General features: G+C 43.5%; 1 protein-coding gene across 2 annotated transcripts in view; it reads right to left on the bottom strand.

Moving 5' to 3' along the window:
* ATCES1 (Alkaline phytoceramidase (aPHC)) overlaps positions 1-15,270 on the bottom strand; it is a 39,983-nt gene extending 24,713 nt beyond the window's left edge. The window contains exons 1-2 of one of the 2 annotated variants that reach the window (XM_087676580.1): positions 14,991-15,270; positions 14,450-14,510 (exon numbers count right to left, since the gene is read on the bottom strand). The gene's annotated coding sequence lies outside the window, so the exon portion shown is untranslated. The remainder of the gene's footprint in view (positions 1-14,449; positions 14,511-14,990) is intronic. The other variant, XM_087676579.1, reaches the window with a different exon arrangement.
* Between the last annotated feature and the right edge of the window lie 316 nt (positions 15,271-15,586).

Raw genomic sequence — 15,586 nt, 5'->3', positions numbered from 1 at the left:
CTGCATCCCAATGCTTTTTGCAAGGGGATGTCATGTATCTGCTAACCACTCCCACTGCGAAGGCAATGTCAGGACGTGTAGCAACCATAGCATACATCAAACTGCCAACAGCTGAAGCATATGGTATCTTGGCCATTTCAACCTTCTCATCATCAGATGTAGGGCTGTCCTCTGCACTGAGTTTCACATATGGAGGCAATGGAACCCCAATCGTTTCCCCCCCCCCCCTCCAAATTGAAACGCTGCAAAACCTTGGAGATATACTCTTGCTGAAATAGATAGAGTAAGCCTTTTGATCTATCTTTGAGTATTCGCATGCCAGGAATGAAGGTGGCTTGCCCGACCATGCTTCTTGGGGAACTCCCCCCCCCACAAAAGACCTGTTTACTTACCGATTAATTATGTGAACAGCTGTCATAGCAACCTCTGCCCAAAAACCATGGGGTAATGCAGCATGAGACAGCATTGTACGGATCTTATCCTGTATGGTCCGATTCATACGCTCTACAACTCCATTTTGGGAGTGAAGACACTTAAGTGTCTTATTTGTCTGATTTTCAGCCAATGCCAAGAATTTTTTAAACTTGTCAAGCACTTCATTCTTGCTACAAATACGGTAAACCCATACCTTCCGGGTAGCATCATCAACAAAGGTGACAAAATATTTATTTCCCCCTAAACATAATCCTAGCATTCGACATACATCCGAATGTACTAACTCTAGAGGAGAAGATTTCAAAGAAAGAGACTTTTTATGAGACGTCTATGCATGTTTGCCATAAATACAATGATCACAGTGCTCAAAATTAGCATAACGAAGACAAGGCAAGTAACCCAAACGAGAAAGCACTTTCATTCATGTTTGACTCTTGTGTCCCAACTGGCCATGCCACAAAGAAACACTTGGCTGCTCGATCACGGCAACAACATGGTCACGCACACTAGATACATGAAGTGGATACAAAGTATCACTCTTGCAACCTCTGGCAATCACTCTTGATCCCTTACAGATCTTCCATTTTCCATCACCAAAGGTGGTATGAAAACCATCATCATCTAGCTACCTTGTGCTAATCAAGCTCTTCTTGAGATGAGGTACATGCTGAACTGTAAAGACAGAGCCATGCTGAAACTATAACTGCACACTGCTAATACCTGCAATCTCACATGCATAGTTATCCCTAAGATGAACACCATGTTGACCCCCTGTATAGGCAGAGAACCACTCACGATGAGGGGTGACATGAAAGGAAGCACCTAAATCGATAATCCAAGTATGCATGTCATCATCTGTATCTGCAAGTAAAGCATGTGCACCAAAGTGTGAAGAGACATAGTGTACGTCACTCCCACTATCACTGTCATGAGTGACTACATTTACCTCTTCAATTTTTACACTGCTCTTCTTAGGCTGATTGTTAGGCTAATTGTCCTTCTTCTCTTCCTTGCTATCATCTGTCTTCTTGCCTTTTCCTTTCTCTTTCTTCCATTTGTAGCAGTCACGTTAAAAGTGACCCTTCTTGCCATAATGATGGCATTCAACATCTTTGCCACGTGATTTACTGCGTCCCTTGCTATCATATTTACCATTTTGCTGTGATCTGCCCCTAGTATGCAAAGCACTAGAAGACTTACTGGATGCATTGTTCTGCCGATTCATCTCTTCCATAAGTAGAGCACTCTCTACATCAACATACAAAAGGATCACATTAGAATTGCTCATAGCAGTCCTGAATGTATCCCAACTCTCTAATACAGTGCAAAGCAAGAAAGTAGCTTTAAATTCCTCGTCAATCATGAACTTCAAGGCGACCAGCTGGCTGAAAATGGAGTTAAACTCACACAAGTGAGTAGACATTGATGTACTCTCTTTCATACGCAAATCCATAAGCTTTTTCAGCAAATACACTTTGCTTTCAGCACTCTTTTATGCATACAATTATTCCAGTCTAGTCCATATAGCATATGCAAAATCCAAACCTTTAATGTTGAACAGCAAGGCATCAGAAATCGATAGCTCTATGGTTGAGCGTGCAAGCTCATTTAACTCATCCCAATCGTCCTATTCCATGTCCGCAGGCTTTGCCCCTTTGGTTTTGATCGGCTTTGCCTGCTTCTTTTGCAACAAGATATTGTAGCACTGCTTTTGCCAAAGTGCAAAGTTATGTGCGCCTTCAAGCTTCTTTATGTGCATTAGATTACTGCTGTCATTGCTGCCAGCCTTGATTTTCAGCCCAAATGTGACCAAAAAGCAACAAATGCAGGCCCAAAACTGTCACCCGAGTGACCAAGGTACAAACAAGTACCAACCAGCAATAAGTAACCCATAGAAGCACAGATTTCAGATCTGTAATTAAATTTTCAGAAGCACCAAACCATGTACTACAGCATTATCCAACTGATTACAGCTGTTCCAAGGGCATATGCATCACATTACATGAGAAATCCCAAATTTTAGCTGCAATTTCTGTTGTACATGTACCCACGGGCATAAAATTTGACACAAACGGTCAAAAGCCCCAAAATTTTGTGCTCAAAGCATCAACCACACATCTGCATTTTCTCTATTATGCATAGAACAGGCCAATTTTGCCAAAATAGAGCAATTTCAGCAAAACCCCCAAATTTTACCAAGTGTTGAAGTCCAAATTGCGTGGAATTTAACCTACATGTACATAAACTGACCAAATGCTCCACAAATTTTGCCCAAACTGCAAAAGCCCCAAATTGCATGGGGTCCAATGTGCATCAATGTCGAGAAATTGGGTAAATTTCAGCCCAATTTGTGCATGTACATGAAAAGCCCCAAATGTCGGGGACAAAATGTCACAAAATTCCTGCAATTTCTGAGACAAATATCACTATTGCATCTTGCTCGCACCAAATCTGGACAAATCCCCAAATTTTCCAAGTCCTGCGTACACTAATTTCAGTGAAATTGAAAGAATTTCACTAAAATGTGAAAAGCTCCAAAAATCCTAGGCAAATGTGCACCACCTTTGCAATTTCTGAGTCAGATTGTCCAATTTTGCGTTGAGATCCCCAAATTCGGGAAAAGCCCCAAGTTTCTAGGCCTAAACCTGCACAGATTTGCACACTGTGCTTGCACGCGCGAACACTCGGAGGAGAGGAGGCAAAAAAATAATCTCAAATATTTTTGAAAAAGAGGACAAAGATGCCGGGTCAACGGCCGTTCAAGTCCGTGACACATCGCCTACCAAACTGCCACCTGTTGAAGTCGTCATGTCCGTTGGTCGACAATCGCATGGTCGCCGTCAGCAAAGCCCACTGAAGTCGTCAGTCACTTTGTTGCACATCAACAAAGCCTCCTGTCGGTGTGGTCCACATTGAACCCCCGACCAATCGCCTAGCCCGTTACGCCTGCACCCGATTGTCCCATCAGTCATCTGCTGAACATTCGTCAGCTGCAATTGCTTCTCCTACTCCTTGCTAGTTGCCCTGGCTATTCTTTAGCTACAATCGCTTCTACACCAATCGACTACCGACTGCTGATCATCGAGTCCGCCTAGGACTTCTACAACTTTTTAGTTGTCTCTTGCCCGCTCTAATACCAGTTTGTAGTGATGGGAGAGGAACGAAGATCGAGACACTCAGTCATTACGCGCAAGGAGAGACAGAGAGAGTGAGATAGAACAGAGTAGAGAGAGCACGTTTTTAGGTACAATGACGAGTGTGTACCTTTAGGTTTTTAGATAGATATATATGTGTAAGTGCAAGTGCTAAGGGTGCGTTCACACCCGAGCACATTTAAAGGCATGAGGCCTACACTAGTTTATTTAAAAGAAACGCGATCCTAGAGAGTTTCTGTGTCCCATAAGCACAAACCCACTTGGAAGGGTCCGAACTTTCTATAAATACGTATGCTGCCCTCCATTCAACCCACAATCCCATTTTTGCAGATTTCAGGTGTTTCAACTTGCTGCCCACACCACGTTCGCAGAGGACATCTCAGCCGAAGCTGTCCATTGTTGTCTTTATCAATTGGCGCCTGATTTCCTTGCTTCCTGCAGGATGTTGCCCAACTGTCCTACTTGTCGACTGGCAGTTTTCTCTCTCCTCCAACAGTCGCCAGCTCCTATAGGCTGTTACCAAGCTGTTCTGCCTACGTTTGGCTGTTTCTCTCTCCTACAGGCTATCCTGCCTGCGTTTTTAGTTCTTCTCTATCCTGCAGGCTGTCCTACCTGCGTTTTCAATCTTTCTCTCTCCTCACTGCCATCTACATCAGATCCAACTTCTCACTGCTGTGTTTGCTAGTGTTCGACATCCGAAGGCTGTCCTACTGCGATTCGGGATTGTCAAAGTACAACACACTCTCCAGCTCATTACCCCTGCCTTGATCCTTGAGATACAGGACAATAGTTCGAGGTTCGGTATTCATTCACTGCATAGTTTGTTTGCTGCATGAGCATTGTATATTCAGCAATTATATCACTTCAGTGATTTTCTGTGTTCCTTGTCTCTGAGTTACCCTAACCCTAACTGTGTTCTTTTATCAGTCTGTGGTTTGTCATACGAATGTTATTTGTGTTTGCATCTGAGTTTTTCTTTACATGGTATTAGAGCCTAGTACTCTCTGAGAAACCTAGGCCTTTGATCTCAAAGCTCTCCGCAAGAAGAACAATAGTAGGCTCAAATGACTTTGAACACGTCAACGCCAATTCTATCTCCAAAACAACCTATGCCGAGAACCGAGCGAGAGTGGGCAGAACAGCTTGCTCCACAAAGTTCTGACATGGTGGGAGACACTTTTGACAACAAGGAAGAAAGGCTATTCAAGCTTTCCACTGAAGAATATCATGTGATCATGGACTTTAGACAAAAGAAGATTGAGAAGCTCGATCGAAGGATTGCCCTTCAGGAGAAGCTACTCAATGAAGATATGCATGAATTTCTCTCTTCAGATGTTGCGCATAAATCTAAGATATTGCAAGGTTGTCGAGACCTCCTTCAGGGATGGGCTCTCTTGTTGGAGAAAGAGATTCAGATTATGTTCCATTCTTTCATCCTCTTCCGTCCACTCCGATGCAAGGTACTTTAGATTCGTCTTTTGTTCCGTTGTCTTTTACCTCTTCTGCTTTACAATATACTCGTAGAAATCATGAGGAAGATAGAGTACAATCAATTGACTATGGAAAAGGTTCTCTTGAGGACTAATTCTTGTATATTAACACATGTCGTGGGGATTATAAGAAAAAACCAGGTACCTCTTCTTCTACCCTTCCTTCTTTTCAATTTACTTCTCAAAATCAGAATGAATTTGGTGTTCCTATTTCTACATTGCATGGTACATCATGACCATCATCATTTCATTTTTAATCATTAAGTGGTAAAAATGAACCATATGCATCTGCAACTTTCACACCACAAATTCAAAACCCACCCATCCCACCACATTCTTCCGTTGCTTCTCCACTTCCTTTTACACCATTTACATTCCCCTATCAAACACCTCGTGTTTCATATCACACCGCATCGGGGGGTTATGGAAACATAGGCACTGCCTTTAGGGTCTCATCCTTTCCTCAGTCGGGTGGTGTTCCACCTACTTCTCACACACTTTCGGGATCATTGCAGCCTGGGTATCCCCCCCAATCTCTTCCGAGTGTGGATCAATTGGTACCACAGCTTGCATCTTTAGCATTACCTAGTGGGCCTCCTGGTCATTCTATTGTGCCCCAACCAAGCTTTGGATAGGGCTTTCATGTCCCAGTATCTCCATCCCCATCTGCACCTTATGGAAACATTCATGTTCCAATGCCTCCGCATCAATCGGCACTCATTGGACACTCCCAGCCTATTTCTACCTACCCACCTTTTTCCCCTCATTCTTCCTATCAGACACACCCACCACCACCATCTTACCCTCCACCTCCATCTTATCCCATTTTCACGACACCTCATGGTTCCACCTCATCTTCTGCCAAGCATGCTTTCAATGGTAAGACTCGTTTTAACGGGTCAAACTTTACCACTTGGTCGAACTTAATGAGACATGTCCTTGACTCCCAAAACCTATGGGATCTTTTGCAGGGGTTGGAACCCCAACCCGATCTCGCACTTGTTCCATACGAGGTTGTCCGCTCATGGAAGGCTAGGAATGCCTCCGCTATTGTCGAGTTGATGCAAGGCTTATTACCTGAGTTTCATTCTCAACTTCAGGAATTTGACTTAGCGTCAAAGCAATGGGCACAGTTGACTAACTGCTATGCAGCTCCGAAAAGGACCCGTCATATAAATCTTAACCATGAGCTCCAACTTTTTAAAATCACTGACCAGGATGACTATTGAAAGTCAAGTTGGCCAAGTATCAGTGACTTCTTGCCGAATTCTCCACTACAGGGACTCCCAAGTCCTCTGACGATCAAGTCACATTGTTTCTAAACAAACTCCCTAGGAAATACTTCAACTTTGTGAAAGGTATAGTTTCAAAGCTTACCATGCCTACTTTCTATGAATTTGAGTGTCAACTATTGCGTTATGCACGGTTGTTTGATCAATTTCATATGAACTCTTCCTCAGAGGGGGCTCTTGTTGCTCATTCTCAAAAGAGATAACAAGGGAAAGGCAAATAAAATCAAACCTCCACTCAAAATCCAAAACAAAATCAATCCGGGGAATCACAAGGAAACTCCAAATCACAACTCAAACAAGGGTAGCAGAATGTACCTAAAAAGAATAGGTATTGTCAACATTGTCAAAAGGCTAGTCATTTTGACGACGAGTGTCACTCAAATGCTAGAGGCATAGCACCCAAATCTAAGTCTCAAATCAGACCTCCACCCCTCAATTGAGCAATCCCCAGCAAGGGAGGTAGGGTGATAGCAAGGGGCAATTTAAAGGTGAAACTCATACTGCCACTGCTCAATCGACAACATTCTCAACTCCAGAGGGATTGTTTGATTGGTCTGCAAAGGCCCACATTATCTCCATAGAGACATTAGATGCCAGTCTCGTCCACATCTGTGAGTTGCCTCCCGACGAGGTTACCGCAAAGGCCCACACGTCACAGCCGAGTACTTCAACTCTTGTTTGGATTGTGGACAGTGGAGCTACATGCCATATGACTCCTATAGAGGACATTTTCTGTACCCGAGTCCTTGCAACCAGGCGGGTCCACATAGGAAACAACGCCTCGGTCAAGATTCAAGCTCAAGGTAGCGTCAGTTTTGCTACTAACAAGGATCCAAATCCAGCTTTTCTAGACAATGTATACCATGTTCCCCCAGCCTGGGGTGAACTTGTTATCGATTCAACAGCTTTGCAGTTGGGGCGAGCAGTTTCTTTACAATGACCACAGTCGAGATCTTTGACTCTCAAATTGGTTTAGTGATTGCTCGTGGTGAGGCACAGCCTAGTGGCCTTTACCACATGACACTTTCTGACCAAGCCAACAGCCGAGGGCTTCGTGTTCCATAGCTTCCAGGCGTTAGCCACATCTCGAGAGCCTACGAACAATGAGCGTCTTTGGCACTTTTGCTTAGGGCATCTTGGTTATGACTCTCTTTATGAGTTATCCCGCCATCAACTGGTTGAGGGTCTTCCTTGCCTAAAACTAGCTCGCGATGTCTATAAAGCTTGTCAACTTGGAAAGTAGCACTGTACCCATTCCCTCAGTAATCCACACATTGTGTTGAGGAGCCTCTTAGATTGATTCATGTTGATCTGTGGACCGACATCCACTACCACCTTGAACGGCGCGCTGTATTTCTATTTCATAGTGGATGGTCATTCTAGATATATGTGGGCGTACTTCCTCAAGCATAAGTCCGATGCTTTTACCTATTTTTCTACTTGGGTGGTGCTGCTGGTTCATAACCAGACCGGTCGTTGTGTTGGTTGCATAAGGAGTGATAGCGGTGGTGAGTTTATCTCCCATGAGTTTTCCGAGATTCTACTGAAGCATGGCATCTCTCGCCAACTCACTTCTACAAACTCCCCCTCTCAGAATGGAGTCATAGAGCGTAGAAACCGGATAGTCATGGAAATGACACTCTCTATGATGTTCACAACAAAGCTTCTTGAGCGCCTTTGGGTCAAGGCTATTAACACTTCTGTGTATATCCTCAACCAGTGCCCGATTACAGCTCTTCTTCAAAAGACCTTGTGTAAGGTATATTTTGACTCTTGACCTATCATTTCCCACTTCAAAGTCTTTGGGTGTCGTGCCTACACACATATGCCTGATGATAAGATAGGAAAACTCACTCGCTGAGCTAATCTCCTTATTTTTGTCAAACACTCCTCTGAAGCAAAAGCCTATCATTTGTTCAATCCTTGGACAAACAAGGTGATCATTAGGAGGGATATCGTTTTTTACGAGAGGATTATCCTGCAATCCTTTGCACAAAATTTCGATCCTATTCCTCCTTCCACATCATCGGAGATCATGCCTACTGAACCTGGTCTACTTCCCACTCCTGACATTCTTGCAAATTCCTCATCCTCCAAGGCCCCTCCGCACGACCCATTACCTCACTGGTACCGACAAACCATGCGGGATTCGAGGATCCTACCACCGGATTTAACTCCGGAGGGACTTGGAAGATCTACTCGGTTTGCTCTTCATGCTTCATTTGTGTTGTTGTTTACAATCAATTATATAACACATTTTGAGCCAGATACATGGCAGGAGGCTCTTCAGCACCCTCAATGGCGACAAGCCATGGAGAAGGAGCTCGAGAGTATTGACCGAAATGAGACTTAGACATTGGTGGATCGTCCAAGCCACAAGAAAGTCATCGGGACAAAGTGGATTTTTAAGACCAAGCTAAAAGCTGATGGAACTCTAGATAAGTACAAGGCTCGCCTTGTCGTGCAAGGGTTTCGACAGAAGCATGGCATTGATTATGAAGAGACCTTTGCTCCTACCGCGCAGTTGACATCTTTCCGGTTGCTTCTCACGCTAGCCGCTCACCACGATTAGCCGACATATCAAATGGATATCAAGAGTGCCTTCTTGAATGGTTATTTGGAGGAGGAAATCTATGTGGAGCAGCCGCCGAGCTTTCCTTCAAGGAACCGGAGGGATAAGGTATTCCACTTGTAGAAAGCTCTTTATGAGTTAAAGCAAGCACCGCGATCTTGGTTCCATAGGATGAATGAGTTCTTACGGACTCATAGATACCATTCTACCCCTTATGACCCAAACTTATATGTTCGATCTACTGCAAAAGGGGTCAACTATATCCTACTATATGTTGACAACTTACTCATCACAAGCTCAAATTCTCTTGCCCTAGCAAACATCAAGGCAAAGCTTAGTGCTACTTTTGAGATGACAGACCTCGGTTTGTTGTCTTATTTTTTGGGGATAGAGGTAGTTCGTTCTGGGAAATGCATTTTTGTGTCACAGCAGAAGTACACACTTCACCTAGTGGAACAACACACTTCGGATCAGACACGGCCTGTCACCACGCCTCTTGATCCCACTGTCCACTTGTTGAAGGATACCCTAGGATAGCCCTTCGATGCACATACCTATCGCTCTATTGTAGGAAAATTCCTTTGGTTAATTCATACTAGGCCAGATTTAGCTTACTCAATCAATATTTCACAACACCTAAGATGTCACATTGGATTGAATGTCTTCGTGTGTTACAATATTTACAGTGTACTTATTATTATGGCCTGACATATGGTTCTGGTTTATGTTTGCATGGGTATACTGATTCTGATTGGGCGAGAGATCCCAATACCCAACGTTCCCATGGCGGCTACCTTTTTACCTTGGGCTCAACTCCCATTTCTTGGTCAAGCCATAAGCAAGAGATGGTGGCAGCTTCCACGACCGAGGTTGAGTATCAGGCTCTCTTTGATGGCACCACCAAGGCCATCTACCTGAGGAGTTTACTAGCGGCACTTCATTTCCCATGCGACTCTCCCACCGTTGTCTACTGCGACAACCAGAGTGTCATTGTGCTTGCGAGCAATCCGATCATTACACCACAGACGCGGCATGTGGGAATCCATCAAATACATTACCCAATCTCTAAGTTGTCAAAGAATCAAGGCTGAAAAAGTCAAGCTATATGACAAGTTAAAGCCCCTTAGTACCAATCTTGGACTCTTGGTCTATTGGCCAACACATCTCGGTTGGTGGTATGGAACACCAATCCTTTGATGTGGTCATGACCCAAAGTGCTATTAACTCCCAATCTCATGTTAGATATGTCATTCCCCGGACAGCAGTACTGCAGCAGGCAGTACGGACTGTGCAGTCGATTCCACATCAGCAGCAGTCGGACAGGTTGGACAGGTGCCACGTGGCACAGCAACAGTCGGCCAGGTTTCCTGTGCAGTCAACTGCATTAAATACAGCCAACCTAATTCTGCCCATTTTTCGTGATTATTTTCTCTGCTATTTATAGCACTCCAGTCCAGCACTTGGACACACATTCTAATCTTGAGATCTGACAGAGACAGACTGCAGAGATGGACAGCATCCGGGCTGACGGAGATCCAGGTCCTCAAGGCGGAGACACACGCAGATACTTTCTCTGCACCTGTGTGTATTTCTGCATTCCTATACAGCATACTACACTACAAATTTTCTGCCTTACACTCTTTTTCTCTCTCTTCTCTCTGTGTTCACTCTCTCTCAATCTTTGTCCTACGCTTCCGCATCACTGCACTCTGACATCTCGAGGGTGAGCCCATTTAGCTCTATGGCTGGGAAGCGATTTTGATGTCTAATCCCTTATATTCCTTGAATGTGACTTGTAGCATATCTCACGTGCAAGTTGGATTCTAGAGAAATGTTTTACTTCGCCTCCAAGCGATTCTTCAACTTGACCAAATACTGAGATAAACAATCCGACAAGGTCGTTTAGTCCTATAGTCAAGAACCACTATTCGAGTTTAAGTGAAATATATCAAGCAATATCCTCAAGCCGCAAGATTTCCTCGATTAAATTAGTCAGTTCATCTTACCCTAATCATTCTTTTAAACAACTCAAGGTGGCACACAAGGTGAACTCGAATTACTAGAGAGAAATCATAAGTCCTTTAGGACTTTGGGATAAATCCACATGCCCTCCAAAAATCTTGAGCCACATATGATCTATTTATAGACATCCTAACTGGCTTTTTACATGGCTCTTGTGTAAGACTCTTGTTTGTCATCTTATGATGTATTATCATTGTCCATAGAGACAAGGAACACCCGTTCCGGCACTTAGGAATGCATTAATGCGTTCCGAGAGGTCTATGCCGAGGAAATGCTGGCGGAATGTTCCAGCCCATTCCTTGCCCCGTTCTTGCTTGTTTTGCCCTGTTCCCTGTTTGGAACGGCCATTCTAGCAGCAAGGCTTTTTTTTTTAAATCGTCGATCCTATCTGTTACTCCCGCCTGCCCAATTGTCGCATGTCGTGACTATCCCGATTGTCATCTCGCCTTGCCTGCTAGCCCGACTCGAATGTGGACTCGCGCCTACCTAGCCCGCCACCCGCCTCTCCCGCCTGCCTGGCCCACCTCTCCTACGTGCCTGGCCCGACTCCCGCAATCAAGTAAGGACTCGTGTAAAGCACCAAAGTATTTGTTTACTAATTTTTGTTCAAAGGGCTCATTATCTCCCCCAAATTTGGGGCATTTTGGATTAGTTGTTGGCAATTGCCCCAAAATTTGGGGCTTTCTCAACAAGGATTGGGGCCCAAATTTGGTTGCAATGTACCCAAATTTGGGGCATTGGAATCCATTATCCCAGGATTTGAAAGAGCCCCCAAATTTGGGGCATTTTGAAACAGTCATTGCCCCAACTTTGGGAGTTGAAAATGCGCCAAATTTTGGGGCATTTTCAGCAAGGGAATGCAGGCTAGAATGCCCCAAATTTGTGGCATTTTGAATCAGTCATTGCCCAAATTTGGGAGCTGAAAATGCGCCAAATTTTGGGGCGTTTTCAACAAGGGAATGCAGGTTGGAATGCCCCAAAATTGTGGCATTTTCAGTTAAGGAATGCAGGCTGAAGTGGCACCAAAGTTCGGGCATTTTTAGCAAACATTCAACACATGCATGTTGAAATTTCGGCTACAAATTTCTGCAATTTCATTGAACTTTACTGATTATTTGTCACTTTTATATAGATGGCAGCAATGACATCTATGGGATCTTCATCATCCTCAACAGCTGGACGAAGTCGAAGCACTACTTGGTCATGGTGGGATGAGGTAGATGCAAGGGTGCCATTGAGAGGTGGAGGGGCTCGCCCTTGGAAATGCAAGCTTTGCTCTTATGCTCACACTAGTGGGACTGATAAAGTGAGAGCCTATCTTCTACATGAGGAGGGGAAAGAGGTGCATTTTTGCACCAATGTATCAATTGAGAAAAGGCAGGAGCTACTTGACCGCATAGCCACTTCTATGGGGAATTCACATACCAGGTTGATGCCAAATATAGCAGTGGATCCAACAACATGGACTCCCAAGACCAACAAGGCATGGTGCTTCATGTAGAAGACCACTAGGATTAGTAGCTATGCAACCTTCTTGAGGGCCATCAGTGGCAATAGGTCATGGTGTTAGACAGAGTTCATTGCACACTTCATGGGAACCAAAGAAAAAAGAGGAAACTGATGCAACAATGGCACGCTTTTTTTACCATGACCATATTGCATTCAAATCAGCCACGTTGCCTTATTTTTTAAATATGGTGACAAAGATTGCAAAGTATGGACCCACATATAAGCCCCCTTCATCAGAAACTATCAAGACTACATTGCTTCAAAAGGAGGAAGCAACCATAGAGATTGCAACAACAAATATTCACAATCAATGGGCAAGAAATGGAGTGACATTGATAGCAGATGGATGGAGTGGCACGCCATACGTCCATAAATAGTGTTGTCACATATTCTCGTGGGGATGTATGCTTCATTGGTAGTCATGATGCTTCAAAGCCTTTGCAATTGATGTTTTATACGTGAAGACGATGGTGATGATAATGGTGATGGTGATGGTGATAGTAATGGCCAAGATGTTGTTCAACAAGATGAGCATTCAGGCACAGTGGAGCCATCTTCCATGAATCAAAGCACTTAGCAGCTAGCCTCTTAGAACTTTAGAGTATTGACTTGAAAATTGGAGCTCTTGTACGTCGGATCTTTAGACTTTAAAATTTAGTGCATATTTTGTGTCTTTGTAATGCACACTTGTTGGACTTGTGCAACATTGATGATTACAATGTTGAATCATGAATGCAACAACCCATTGCTTATTACAATGTTTTGAATCTTTATTATGTTGAAACTTAATTATTATGTCTCTAATTTCACGAATTATGCTCTCTCTCTCTCTCTCTCTCTCTCTCTCTCTCTCTCTCTCTCTCTCTCTCTCTCTATATATATATATATATATATATATATGTGTGTGTGTGTGTGTGTGTGTGTGTGTCGTTCCCCCGGTTCCTGTTTCCTAACTTTGGATGTTCTTCCCGTTTCGAGGGGTCCCGTTCCCCGTTCCTAGTAACCATGTCATTGTCCTATACAAAGCATGTGTTGTGCTTTTACATTGGTTTTTATTTTGTAGTAAGGTGGTCATTGATTCAATTTCTCCTTTTTTTTGTTTTTTTGTTTTTTGGAGGGGAAGAAATACAAGGGGTAGGGGAGCTTACAATACTAGGCAACAATAGGGAAATAAAATATCAATGCAATGTAATAACTGTCTTGAGAAGCATAAGTATTTATTCAACCAATTAAACTTAGCATTCGAAGGTGTATACTAACCCAACTAGAATAAATGTGCAATAATAGTGTATATAACCACCAATTATACATGTGAAAGTATTTAATCAACCATATAAAGATTACATTACAATATGTACACCATGCCAAGTTAGAATACACACACAATGAAAGTATGTACACTTGCCAAATATCTAAGGAATGGATAGGTATATACAATAAACATGCATAAAGGGCTGGATAACTCTACTAACATGTAAAAATTACCATCAACAGTAGCATGAAAATTTCCACTATATCAATGGGATGGTCACATATACTTGAAATTATTTGAACTAAAAGATCTCCAAATACAAAATAAAATTATGGAAGACTTTAGGGCGGAGGCAGCCCATAAACGAATTTGGCTTGTATCTTGAACAGCCTGAATGATTGTGATTTCAATTGCCATTGACTCTTGAACAGCCTGAATGATTGTGATTTCAATTGCCATTGACGCCTGAAATTTTTGTATTTGAATCATTCACCTAAACTCTTAATACTAACATTTAATATAGATCCCAGAAAAAAATAGGTCAGTATACCTCAATGTCAGCCAATCTAACAGATAGAAGGTTTCAAAACTAACAATGTGGACGTGCACAAAATAGATTATTGATAATTGAGGATCCCAGACACACCCTTCAAATGCATAAAAGGCACCGACATTTGTAGCATAGTATTACATGCATACAACATTGCCTGTGTTGAGAGTACCTGGTGCAGCATAAGGCTGTTATAGCGATTGAAAGTCCTCAGATTCTTAGAATATTAGACCCTATGCGCATGAACAAGGTTATTATTTCTTGTGCATTTGCTAATGAACAATTGCAGAAATGAAAGCATCGTAGAAAGCACATTAAAAAATGACTCCTGTCTCCGAGCAGATGTCTGTGCAGAATGTAACAAAAGATACAAAGATCACTATTTACTGCCTCTTCCAACAGTCGTTTTGGCAAAAGACTCCTCTCCCTCCCTCCCTCCCTGCCTGCCTCTCTCTGCCCAGGTGAGAAGTTGTACTCCAAAGAAACTCTTCGCTGCCGATGCTGCCATAGATCGTAGCATGACTTCAACCTATCACCAGTGAATGTTCCCGCCGAATGCTACAGATGTATGTCTAAACCTGAACCCTAAGCTCACTAGCCAAGACTTTCTGGTCTGAGACTACTTACGACGGAACCAAGAAAACAGTACTAAAAAAGATGGAAAGCTACCACTTGGGATGAGAATGGGAAGAAGGCGCGCATCGGAAGCTTACCTGGAAAACACCTCAGGATGGAGTGCGAGTGAAGCCGGAGGGAAGGAGGACTGGCAGGCGATGCAGGAGAAGGAGAGGCGGAAGAGGAGAATGGCTTTTAGCATTGCCGCTCGAATGCGCCGCGCGTCCTCCTAGCTGTGCCGCGGCCTCTCCATTCCGTGTACCAGCTCCGCCCGCGCAGAAGAAAAAGAAACAGGTGTCTGCACTGCCAGCGAGCGACCGACACTGCAAATGCCTCACTAATTAATCCCTCCTTTCCCCCAACATCACTAGCCTAGCACATATTCCCATACCCAAGATTGGCTTCAAGCCAAATCCATATGTAAGGCATATAGGGTGAAGACCCCAATTTAGTGACAAATTGCAATCACCGCTAAAGGTACCTCCATTACTTTGCCAAGTTCACGCCACGTCCATAGGTGTAAGGGTCCCATCGTAAGCCATACTTCATGGGTGTCACCTAAGGTGTGGGTTCATAGAAGAGAGAATATGAGCCTAAGACAAGCTTTCATATTATCGATCAATCTCCTCATTCCTATCATCAAGACAAAACATTTCTTGCACACATGTGAATTGTGCCTTTCAAGCAGAAGTTT

Source organism: Lygodium microphyllum, chromosome 4 (genome assembly GCF_053477565.2).
Source record: "Lygodium microphyllum isolate KBCC chromosome 4, Lygodium_microphyllum_v1.1.10, whole genome shotgun sequence".
Taxonomy (NCBI): Eukaryota; Viridiplantae; Streptophyta; class Polypodiopsida; order Schizaeales; family Lygodiaceae; genus Lygodium; species Lygodium microphyllum.
This window is presented reverse-complemented; position numbering and strand designations above follow the sequence as displayed.